We start from the raw sequence: 13,598 nt of genomic DNA on the forward strand, positions 1-13,598 counted from the left end.
ATCCCTAAACATCAACCCAAGTATTTCTCAAAATTGTTCCAGACATCTTTCAGTATCATCATCTCGGGCATACCTTAATATCATCCCTAGTTCATTTTAACATCGTACCCAAGATCCCTGAATATGATTTTTAACATCTTTAGCAATACATTGTATCTAGATCGTCCCTGAAACATCTCAACATCGTCCCGGATATCCCTTAATCCTTATTATTAGAGATAGCGAAAAACTAAATGCACCATTTGCAAGCTTGATTCTTTCTCTATCTAAAACCGTCTGCCGATAACTTGATACTAAGATCAATAAAAAATGAGGAACAGCGCTATGTACTTAAAATAGCTCAAAATTACCAAACTTCAAGCCCCTGTGCAATTCTTATCAAAACTGTTATCGCAGTCAGAAAGAGGGCTCCTTCAACTATCTTTTTCCGGGTTTTCGTCGGTCAATATCTATCGGCGTCATGCTTACAGTAATGGTATTGCAATACGCGATTTGCGTATGATGGGTATTGCACTGTGATATTGGTTGCATACTTGCAATTATGACGTCGGGTACGATAATTAATTAACACACTGTATGCAACCAATATCACAGTATTGGTATTGCAATACGCGATTTAGTGCAATACCCATCATACGCAAATCGCGTATTGCGTAACCAATACTGTGATATTGGTTGCATACTTGCAATTATGACGTCGGGTACGATAATTAATTAACACACTGTACAGGGTGGTTCAAATTCGATGTCCAAATAGACTAACTCGGAAACTATAAGAGTTAGAAAAAAAGTAGCTTACATGTCATGATCTCGTTTTTCGAGAAACTGCTAATGCCAAAAACCTCATAGCGCTATCGTCTTTTGTTTTTCCCCTAGAGGCCAAAATTGAAAATATCGTAAAACCAATAAGGGCAATTATCTTGGTTATTATTATAGGTGGAGTATTATAACTACGACATTATATGGACACTTTTTTACAGAGAATTTCATGACATAGTCAAAAAAAATTTGTCGGTTTTAGATTTTGAGATATCATGAACATGTCAAAGTTTTCAAAATTTTCGTAATTGATCTTAACAGGACAACAGGAAAATTGTGATAATATCTCAAAATCTAAAACCGACAAAATTTTTTTGACTACGTCATCAAATTCTCTGTAAAAAAGTGTCCATATAATGTCTTAGTTATAATACTCCACCTATAATAATAACCAAGATAATTACATTTGCGGGTTTTACGATATTTTCAATTTTGGCCTCTAGGAGAAAAACAAAAGACAATAGCGCTTTGAGGTTTTCGGCATTAGCAGTTTCTCGAAAAACGAGATCATGACATGTAAGCTATTTTTTTTCTAACTCTTATAGTTTCCGAGTTAGCCTATTCGGACATCGAATTTGAACCACCCTGTACATCCCTACACGCAGAAACGCTTAATTGCTCTTCTTCTAAACAACTTTCTTATTTGATAGGGGGAAAACTTATCAAAAATTTTCTGTTCCTTCTAATGGTGTATAACACGCGGAAATCGTACGTTTTTAGCCAAAAACTACTAAATTCACACGTTTTAGCCCCTTTTAAATCTTGTTCGGGTCGATAACTTTCTTATATGACCAGGAGAAAACTCTAGAACCATATCTATCTTATCGAAAATGTTCATCTTTTCGGACATCTTTTATTATCATTTCAACATCTTCTCGGCTTTACCTTAACATCATCCCTAGCACATCTTAACATCATACTTAACATCCTTCAATATGATTTCAAATTTATGATATCCTTGTTACCATGTTCTTATTCCAGGTCAGCATGCTCGGGCAATTTTCGTATGAGCTAAATGTGGACTTACAAAACTATGAACGTCGGTCGTCTGGATAGGTAAAGTAGATTGATGTTAGCACTTGAGTTGGAGCGGGGCTATTTCGAAAGTCGTTTTTCTTGATTCACGGCTGGCGATGAACGCAATTTTACTCGGCTTCCACGATGTTTCATATTATTGTCATAATTATCATTCGTCCAGAGTTCCAGAGTCGTCAAAATAAAAAGATAAACAAAGAAATGAATATAGAATGAAATCCGAAAAAGAAATGTGTCCCATTGAGTTTTAATATTTCGTCCAGGGGTAAGATATCTTTTCTTGCCTTTTTGAATTTCTTAATATGATTTTTGACATCTCCTATTTATCTTTGGAAAACTTCAATACTGTACCCAATATATCTCAATTGATACTATATTCCTGACTAGCATTTAATACCACCACTGACATTCCTGTCAGTCCATTGTCTCTGGAATACCTCAAAACTCAATGTCGTCCTAGCCATCCTTTAATTTCATCACTGGCCTTGACCTCCAAGAAAATCATCCCAAATTGTTCTCAACATTGTTCCTGACATCCCTAACTAATAGATTTTTAATAAATTTTAACTATAGCTTTGTTCGTTGGGACTGCACTACTTGCACTAAGCAGTTTAGTGCAGATGTTGTGTGTTCGTTGGGGATAGTGCAGCTGCACTCATACTGTTCGCTGAGCCATGCATAGTGCAACTTCGTGCAGCCGGTGCAAGTTAGTGCAGATTTTGTTGCACCTGCTTTCGATTAAGTTCAATAAGTGTAGTGTAATTCAGTGTAACGAAAATGGCGGAATATTTGAAAGCGTGTTTTGTAATAATTAATATTCATATTAAATATTAAGAAATAAAACCTTATAATAATTAATATTAGTTGTATTAGAGAACACAGTACATTCAACCCCAGTAGAAAATGGACACGATAGTAGATAGATAAATGGACAACAGACTATAAATAAGATATTAGTTTGTTTCTTTTTTAGGGTTATTATAAATTATTAGGCAAAGGAAGAATTCCAAATCAGCCCGTCATTGTTAAGGCCAAATTCTTCTCGAACTCTGCAGAAGATAAAATTAAAGCTGTGGGTGAATTTGTAATAAAATTATTATAAAAAGAGAAAATTATTATTATAAAGTTATATATTTTTGACATTAACATAACCTCAACATATTATACACTTTTTTTGATAAAAATCTGTTCGTTGCGACCACGGTTTATACACTTTTCTGACCTGCACTAAGTTGACATGACATTGCACTTACCTACACTTCATTGCACTATGACGTCATACGAGTGCCATGTCGTGCAGTTCCAACGAATAAAGCTAATGTTTAGCTAGCTCTGATTGTTCATGACTCTACTGCGTATAGAAATATCGGAAAGCCAGAGCGTTCATAAGTCGCGTCTCGTGTTCCTTATTATTTGATTGTCTCGCCACATTTTCGTTCGTTTCGTAATAGCGCTTCCGGCGAGTATTTTGCGTCGCCTTATTTCTGGCTCCAATTTCTGCCTGTTAATGGAAATTAAAGATCCGAGATAAACTAAGTCAGGGACGGTTTGGATATGTGGTGGAAAAAGTATTGAAAATTTTGTATGGTATTGCTTCGGAGCATTATCATTAGTTTAGCTTTAGTGAAATTTATTTCCATTATTAATCGGCAGTGCCCATTAAAGGCTCCTATTAGAACTTTTATGTCCTAAAATATTCCCAGGTTTGACAGTGGCGATATTAATAAACACCTTAGCATGTCTCATTCCAGCAGAACTGGTCCAAAGTAGGCGAAGTCTTTCTTTAGCCCACAGTGCAATCCTATATTTGGCCATAGCAAATAATACATCAATTGCTGGTTCAGCAACCCCAGAGTGACCCGGGACCCAGCTCAGAGAAACTCTGTTATCACAACTCAGTGTGTTTACAATCATTCATGTTCTCTTACAATCATTAACCAAAGCCGACACCGTTTTCACGGCTTTGCAGCGCCTGGAGAGCGGCTTGACTGTCTGGTGTCATGTTCTTCACCCCCCTCTCAAGAAGGATTTTAGCACCCATATCAATAGCAAACACTTCCGCCTTGAATACAGTACAGTACGTACCCAGGCTGTAAGCTTGCTTAATTCGAGGTGTCTGGCAGTATACTCTTGTATACTCCGGCAGAGAATTCCGCTCAGGCAGTACAATCTGGTATCGAGCATTAATCACTGAATAGTGATCCCGCTAAATCTGACGGCATTGATAGCACAGTATCAGTGCTTATAATGTCTTCCGCAGCCCATTGGTAGAACATGTCGGAACAGTTTTGAGCATTTTGCTTAAATCTGTAAATGGTTGGGTTGGGTTGTTTTAACCACCTTCTCTATATGCAAATGTAGAGGAGATAGGCCAAGCAGAACCTCCATTGCTAGAGTTGGCGTTGTGCTTATAACACCAGAGATTGCCATCATTGCCCTTTCATCGGTAATTAGCTGGAGCATTTCTGCCAGCTCGATATCACACTTTACTAGTGTACTCGTATCGTCGGAGTAGCCTAGGTTATTTAATTTCTTTCCGACGCCGACGATGAGCACTACCACAGAGGGGTCGTCATAATGCTAAGTTTCTGCTTATCCTAGCTTGTTCTAGAAGGATTTGTTCTTCTAGATAATAATTTAGCCTTTGATCGATTATTCTCAACAAAACTTTGCTAGCATGAGAGATAAGTGTGATAGTTCGGCAATTCTCACATTTTTCTGTAGGCCCAATACAATGTCCACTCCATCGATGCTCTAAGTCCTAGGAAGGACTTAGAGCATCTCCGAAGTGGTATCAACGAGGCCTGGTGCTTTATTCGATTACGATTCTTCTTTATATAAGATATACTCAAGATGCAGTTTTATTGAAAGCCAAAACCTATAACTAAAGAGGATGCTGCGACTCTATGAAGCATTAATTAGGACAGGAATATTGCCATCACTGATAATAAGAAGTAGTGCTTTGCATCACCAAAGCAGAGATCCTTTATGACCAAAACTCATCTCAGAAGCAACATTACTTTTAATTCTCTATAAGTTTCAGGGGCAGTGTAACGTAGATGTTCATTATGTGGATTTCTTAAAAAGAAGTTAGGATTTTGGTGTTATGTCCATATTAGTTACATTAGATAAATGCACCAACTAGCTTAAACATTAATTACATTAACATGCTCATCACTAGAAAAAATCGAAATCAAAAATAATTTGAAAAAAAGAACTAAGCAATAATAACCTTCACTCAATCACCAACATGTTGATCTTCCATTATTATCTTGCCAACATCAAGAAAATTAATTTATGATGAATCTAATAAATAAATAAACCAAAATTTTTATTTTTTTTATTGGCGTCGTTTCTTTAAGTTAAATCTTAGTTAACATCCATGTTTACTTCTTAAGTGACACATTAAATGTACTTTCTGTTTGGATCGATAAGAACAGCCGGGAATGGTACATTTAAATTTTGGTTCGACACCGCACTCGTACTTTTTATGGTGCCATAAAGATCTTTGGTGTTTGTACCGTTTTAGGCACACCATGCAACGATAACCATCTAAAATTAAATTAGCCAAAATCAATAAAATAACAAATAACTAGGCGACAAACACATTCCATCTATACAAATTAATAAACGTTTAGAATCAAAAGAAAATTAAGCTTGATCTTAAAATGTTGAAACGATAAATATTACCTGAAGTATTTGAAATCGGTTCTGAGCATATATAAGTAAATAAGAAATTTTAACAAAATTTTATTTATTTATTCACTTTATAATTTTATTTAGCCGTATTGAAAATATCTAAATAAACTTATTTTAAATCAATTTTTGTAAGAAAATAATAAAAAAAAATGTTTTAATCGAGCATTATTTCCTCTCCATGTTTACTTCTTAGATGATACTTTAAATTTCCTTTTTGTTTCGATCGATAATAACAACCTGGAATGGTACATCTAAATTTTGGTTCGACGCCGCACTCGTACTTTTTATGGTACCATAACGATCTTTGGTGTTTGTACTGTTTAAGGCACACCGTACAAGGATAACCATCTAAAAGTAAATCAGCTATAATTAAATTGTCAAGAAGAATTAATGGGCTTTATTAATTTTAATCGATTCATTTTTTTGAGTGAAATAATAAAATACAAAAACACTTTATTCTAATTTATTAATCAAATTTATTAATTAAAATAATTAATAACATTGAGTTACAAATAAAATCAACTATTATATTTGAAAAAACAAAACAAAACAAAGTGATTATTATAATCTAATCAAAGCTTTACGTATGGATGTTTACTTCTTAGATGGAGCTTTAAGTTCCCTTTATGTTTCGATTGATAGTAACACCCGGGGATTGAACATCTAAACTTTGGTTCGACTCCACACTCATATTTTTTATGGTACCATAACGATCTTTGGTGTTTGTATTGTTTTAGGCACACGATGCAAGGATAACCAACTAAAATTAAATCAGCTATTATTAAATTGCCAAGAAGGGTTAATAAATAAACTTAAAATTTAATCGATTATTCTTTTGGAAAGTAATAAATATGTAATACAAAAACAATTTATTAACCAAATTTATTTATTAAAATAAATAATAACATTGGGTCACAAATATTAATCAACAATTATATTAGAAAAACCACAACAAAATGGCTTTTATGATCTCATCAAGTGTCGATGTCTACTTTTTAAATGAATCTTTAAATTTCCTTTACGTGCCGATTGATAGTCACAACCGGGAATAGTACATCTAAACTTTGGTTCTACCCCACACTCATATTTTTTATGGTACCATAACGATCTTTGGTGTTTGTATTGTTTTAGACACACCATACAAGGATAACCATCTAAAACGACATCAATTATAATAAAACAGTAAACAATAAAGTGGATACGATAAAGCACAATCTTAAATGTTGATAGAATGTTAGCTATCAAAAGACTTTGTATTTTTATTATACATTAAAAAGCTGTTATAGCTTAAAAAACAAAAAATCGTAATCGATTTGTTCTGAGGAAATTATTAATCAAAGAAGCTTCTATATCTTTTGTATAAATTCAGATATATTGATGAATGATATCTTAAAATAAAGCTTAATTAATAAGGATTCCAACGTAATTTTGTTCAAGTTTAATATCCTGAACGTTTTGCAATCAGGTTACTCGAAATAGCTTAAAATGGAGAAAACTACGATCGATTTCATCTTTCGATACTAATTGAGAAAATTAAAATGTTTCAATACGAGATATCTTAAAAGAAAGCTTAATTAATAAGGATTCCAACGTAATTTTGTTCAAGTTTAATATCCTGAACGTTTGAAATCAGGTTGCTCGTAATAGCTTAAAATGGAGAAAAATACGGTCGATTTCATCTTTCGATATTAATTGAGAAAATTAAAATGTTTCAATGCGAAATATCTTAAAAGAATGCTTAATTAATAAGGAATTCAATATAGTACGGTGAGTAATATTTGAATAATTCCAAATCGGCAATGTTGGGTTACAACAACAAGCTTTAATCTGCCAAAACTAAAATTGGACTTCACCTCCCATATCTTCTGGATAAATTAAGACATTTCGATGAATGATATCTTGAAACAAAGCTTAATTAATAAGGATTTCGATGTAATGTATTTTGTTCAAGTTTAATATCCTGAACGTTTGCAATCAGGTTACTCGTAATAGCTCAAAATGGAGAATAATACGGTCGATTTGATCTTTCGATACTAATTGAGAAAATTAAAATGTTTCAAAGCGAAATATCTTAAAAGAAAGCTTAATTAATAAGGAATTCAATATAATACGATGCGTAATATTTAAATTATTCGAAATCGGCAAGGTTGGTTTACTGCAACAAGCTTTAATCTGCCAAAAATAAATTGGACTTCACCTCTCATATCTTCTGGATAAATTAAGACATTTTGATGAATGATATCTTAAAACAAAGCTTAATTAATAAGGGTTCCAACGTAATGTGTTTTGTTCCAGTTTAATATCCTGAACGTTTGCAATCAGGTTACTCGTAATAGCTTAAAATGGAGAAAAATACGGTCGATTTCATCTTTCGATACTAATTGAGAAAATTAAAATGTTTCAATGTGATATATCTTAAAAGAAAGCTTAATTAAAAAGGAATTCAATATAATACGATGTGTTATATTTGAATAATTCGAAATCGGCAAGGTCGGGTTACTGCAACAAGCTTTAATCTGCCAAAACTAAAATTGGACTTCACCTCCAATATCTCCTGGATAAATTAAGACATTTCGATGAATGATATCTTAAAACAAAGCTTAATTAATAAGGATTTCAACGTAATGTGTTTTGTTCAAGTTTAATATCCTGAATATTTGAAATCAGGTTACTCGTAATAGCTTAAAATGGAAAAAAATACGGTCGATTTCATCTTTCGATACTAATTGAAAAAATTAAAATGTTTCAATACAAAATATCTTAAAAAAAGCTTAATTAACAAGGAATTTAATACAATACGATGCGTAATATTTGAATGATTCGAAATCGTCGAGGTCAGGTTACTAGAACAAGCTTTAATCTGCCAAAAATAAATTGGACTTTACCTCCCATATCTTCTGAATAAATTCAGATATTTCGATGAATGATATCTTAAAACAAAGCTTAATTAATAAGGATTTCGACGTAATGTATTTTGTTCAAGTTTAATATCCTGAACGTTTTGCAATCAGGTTACTCGTAATAGCTTAAAATGGAGAAAACCATGATCGATTTAATTTTTCGATACTAATTGGGAAAATGAAAATACTTCAATGCGAAATATCTTAAAAGAAAGATTAATTAAAAAGGAATTCAATATAATACGATGCGTAATATTTGAATAATTCGAAATCGGCAAGGTCGGGTTACTGCATCAAGCTTTAATCTGCTAAAACTAAAATTGGACTTCACCTCCCATATCTTCTGGATAAATTAAGACATTTCGATGAATGATATCTTAAAATAAAGCTTAATTAATAAGGATTTCGACGTAATGTATTTTGTTCAAGTTTAATATCCTGAACGTTTGCAATCAGGTTACTCGTAACAGCTTAAAATGGAAAAAAATACGGTCGATTTCATCTTTCGATACTAATTGAGAAAATTAAAATGTTTCAATGCGAAATATCTTAAAAGAAAGCTTAATTAATAAGGAATTCAATATAGTACGGTGAGTAATATTTGAATAATTCGAAATCGGCAAGGTCGGGTTACTGCAACAAGCTTTAATCTGCAAAAACTAAAATTGGACTTCACCTCCAATATCTCCTGGATAAATTAAGACATTTCGATGAATGATATCTTAAAACAAAGCTTAATTAATAAGAATTTCAACGTAATGTGTTTTGTTCAAGTTTAATATCGTGAACGTTTTGCAATCAGGTTACTCGTAATAGCTTAAAATGGAGAAAACCACGGTTGATTTAATCTTTCGATACTAATTGAGAAAATTAAAGTGTTTCAAAGCGAAATATCTTAAAAGAAAGCTTAATTAATAAGGAATTCAATATAATACGATGCGTAATATTTTAATAACTCGAAATCGGCAAGGTCGGGTTACTGCAACAAGCTTTAATCTGCAAAAACTAAAATTGGACTTCACCACTAATATCTCCTGGATAAATTAAGACATTTCGATGAATGATATCTTAAAACAAAGCTTAATTAATAAGGGTTCCAACGTAATGTATTTTGTTCAAGTTTAATATCCTGAACGTTTGCAATCAGGTTATTCGTAATAGCTTAAAATGGAGCAAAATACGGTCGATTTAATTTTTTGATACTAATTGAGAAAATTAAAATGTTTCAATGCGAAATATCTTAACAGAAAGCTTAATTATAAAGGAATTCAATATAATACGATGCGTAATATTTGAATGATTCGAAATCGGCAAGGTTGGGTTACAGCAACAAGCTTTAGGGCCGCTTTTACCACCTCTAGTTAAACTGGTCGTTAGTCTAACTATCGGATAACGTTTATCTATTAGTTAACTGCGAAACGACTTTTACCATTTCGATCTAACTAATAATAGGCTATCTAATAGGCTATCTAGTAGTTAACGTAAAAATCTAGGGGAATATTATAATGATTGTTGGTGACTACCAAGGTTTATATATTAAAGGTTGTCTAAGTTCCTATACTGCAATACTTTGATTTTAGTTTGTGGCCGAGGGGCAAGAGCAGGAGTGTTTCGTGACGTAAGCGATCACGGATTGCGCACGCAACCTCATATGGCCATATGGTGCTCCATGCATTTGTTTGATTTGAATTGCTTGGCGGTATTATTTTCCACATGTGACGTAATGCGTAGTATGGTTGCGTACGAACCTAGACAACCTTTTATATATAAACCTTGGGTGACTACGTGTAAAAGAGGTACTACAGGTTTCTATCTCCTTTGTAAGTCGGTAATGGTCGGTAATTCGTGGGTAATTCTCATAAACCTGTCAGTTCTGTTAGTGGCATTAACGATCACGAAAAATAAAAACCGCAAATCAGGCCGAAAAGCATATTCGGGGGGCAAATTTTAATCTTGAAGAAATAACACTTTTACTTGACTTGGTGGCGGATCATAAAAATGTCCTCGAAAATAAAAATAGCCACGTTAGCACGTGGAAAATAACGTTTGGGTTTTGCAAACAACAAGGAAAAGTAAAAGTACAAAAAAAAAATTTAATTATTAGCGCTATCAACAAGGTAAATATGGTGGTATAAGCCCCACTACTACCACTCATAGTTAAAGTCTCTGATAGCGTTATCTATCGGATAGCTTAAAAATTGGTCACTACCACTGCATTTATCTTATAGATACCGCTATCCAAGGGATAACTTTTAAAATATCTGTAACCCGTGGATTGGGTGTCGGATAAGTTGCTATCTAAGGGATAACTGCGGATACTTAACCTCGAATAGAATTTATACTAACGTATAAAATTCGAGCGTTTTACTATTTCGGTTAAAATAAGAAAAGTAATATAAACTTAAATAAAAAACTATAAATAATTAACATTAGATAAAATCATCATGGATAATTTCTTCGACATTGGAGATGAAGAACAAATTTTTGAAGAAATCAATGAATTATTTCCTATAAGAAGCGAAAGAATAATAAGGAGTAGAGTTGACCATTTAAATATTCATTTAGATGTTGAATTTATGTGTAGATTTCGTCTCTCGAAAAAATGTTTTCATCACCTTTTGAATCAAATAGAAGATGTAATATAACCTCCATCCATGACGTAAGTAATTTGTTGATTGCTATTATTTAATGTAAAATTCATCAAAATTTTAGTAATAATGCTGTACCTCCTTCAACCCATTTCTTGCTGACTCTTCGATTTTATGCAATAGGTAACATGTTGCTATCCATAGCAGATTTTGCAGGAGTGAGTGTACAATTGGCATCTTCAGTCGTTCATCATGTTAGTTGTACCATTATTGTTTACCATCACATTTTAACATACAATAATACGAGATATACACACTTTTTGCTTTCCTTGCTATGTAACTGCATCACTTTTTTTGTTTTCTATTACGTTTTTATGTTTGATAACAAATTCAAGAAGATGTTTGCATTCTTCTTTGATGAAATTGGTTGTTCGTCACCTTTTCTCAGTCTCCACTTCCAAATTTTAATTTTAAGGTTAGAACAGCTTAGAATATCGTCAAAATACCTAATAGTAGGTCTTTTGACCACATAGAGCTGTCAATTTAACATAATAGACCAAAAAATCCCTAGATTCCTTGGTTATCTCAAGGATTTATTAACTATGAGATAAATGGAGGTGGTAGTACGCACGACCCTGTTATCTACGAGATAAATTGTATCTTATAGATAGCTTAACTGACAGATAGCATTGGTTTGGTAGTAACGGGCCTAAGCCGATTTTTGCGCAAACTATTAGTTAAAGTTAACAACCACTTTAACTAGAGGTGGTAAAAGTGGGCCTTAATCTGCCAAAATTTAAATTGGACTTCACCTCCAATATCTCCTGGATAAATTAAGATATTTCGATGAATGATATCTTAAAATAAAGCTTAATTGATAAGAATTTTAGTAAGAAGTGTCTTTTTTCTATTTGATATCTAAAACGTTCATAAACATGTTATTCATGATTATTGTGTGGCGTGATAATATTCCCAACATTGCAATATGGCACTGCCAATGATTACAAACCTCGTAATTAATCATCACTATCTGAATAGCTACATTAGACCCGATTAGGTTAAACTCACCCACTAAGAAGCCATTGATGCTGCCTCTGGTGCCTCTGGCTCCAATAACAAGAACCTGCGATTTGTCTGGCAGTTAAGAATGTTGTTGGAAGGAATCCCTTGAGTAAGGGGAATGCCCGCCGAAGTAGCTAATCTGGAGTCATTACCAATTTTATAGTAGGACTATTTTCTATGTAAAAGTTACTAGTTTTACGGCACGTTAGTTCTCTCACAAGGAACATGGGAGTGTAAGGAATTTTTAATTTGTCTCTATTCAATTCCTTTCCCCGATTTAATCACACTGGTCTATTTTACTCTTTCATTAAAGTATAAATAATAATATATATATAAGTAATATAACACATTCCAACTAAAACTCGTTATCCCTTTTAAAGTCTACGCGTCCGACACATCGAACTGTCTTTTGGTACGCACTTCTCTACTATCATAAGCATACTGCCCAGATGTTGCCCAGTTCCCGTTTACTTGTCTCAACCCGTCCTGTTGGCGTCTCACTACCAACACACATACAGGACCGAACTCAATTATTTTTTACAGGAGTATTGGGAGTTCTAAGAAAAAAGATCTTCATCACCATTTCTTATTTGGACGTGAACACAGAGATGAAGTCTGATTGCTGTTCTGCATGATTAATGAGTTGCTCTAGAATTGCAAGGAATGCCCTTAAAGTTGAGACACGGTGCGAAACTTAACCAATACAAGCAGAATTTGCATAACTAATACTGTGGTCAGTCTGGTGTTTATGACTCAATTGCAACTACTTAACCGGTTATGTTTGGTTATATGACATATAAACACCCGCTTGTGTCTGGGCAGTAGAATTAAAATTACAAGTCGTGTTAACTGGTTAACTCTCTTAAGGTTGCTAGAATATGTGGTCAAACAAATCACCCTATATCGTTCCGCTCGCAGCGAAATACTGAAAATGAAATAAGGCTTACTGTACGGAAGATGATCCACTCTTGAGACTGGATCCAAGTGAATGAATTCCAGGTGATGTCTTTAAGGTAAAGGATCCTGCGTCTGTAACCTGAAATTTCTCTGTTAAAGACGGGGCAGTTAGGACCAGGAGCTTAATTCGTCGTACTCCTGCAATGGTCTCATACAAGATGCAAACTCAGTAGTGATTTAGTTCTAGTTGTTTAATTTAGTTACGAGGCAATTTGTTGATTTCGCATAGTATACTGTCATATTCACCAGCAGCTCGCATTTTTTGCGGAGTGCGACAATTTGTTTAGTGATGAACAAACCGAGGTTGCAGAGATTTGGGAATGAGGTTCGATAAAAATTCACATCTAAAATCAAGCTTATTACGCAAACTTGACCTGGTGATAACCAATGAAGTGGTTTCAACAAGATCAAGCAGACTAGATGACTACAGACTACACTGCGAAGAGATATGTTAGCCAGGATGGATGCAGTCTTACTAATATTACAACAAATGTCCGCTAAGACCAAAACGAAGTAGCCAAATATCTCGTGCGACAAT

General features: G+C 33.6%; 1 protein-coding gene across 7 annotated transcripts in view; it reads right to left on the reverse strand.

The window, feature by feature from the left end:
• LOC111415678 (longitudinals lacking protein, isoforms H/M/V) overlaps window positions 1-13,598 on the reverse strand; it is a 289,549-nt gene that overhangs the window by 43,348 nt on the left and 232,603 nt on the right. The gene's annotated exons all lie outside the window — the stretch shown is intronic.

This window comes from Onthophagus taurus, chromosome 1 (assembly GCF_036711975.1).
Source record: "Onthophagus taurus isolate NC chromosome 1, IU_Otau_3.0, whole genome shotgun sequence".
NCBI lineage: Eukaryota > Metazoa > Arthropoda > Insecta > Coleoptera > Scarabaeidae > Onthophagus > Onthophagus taurus.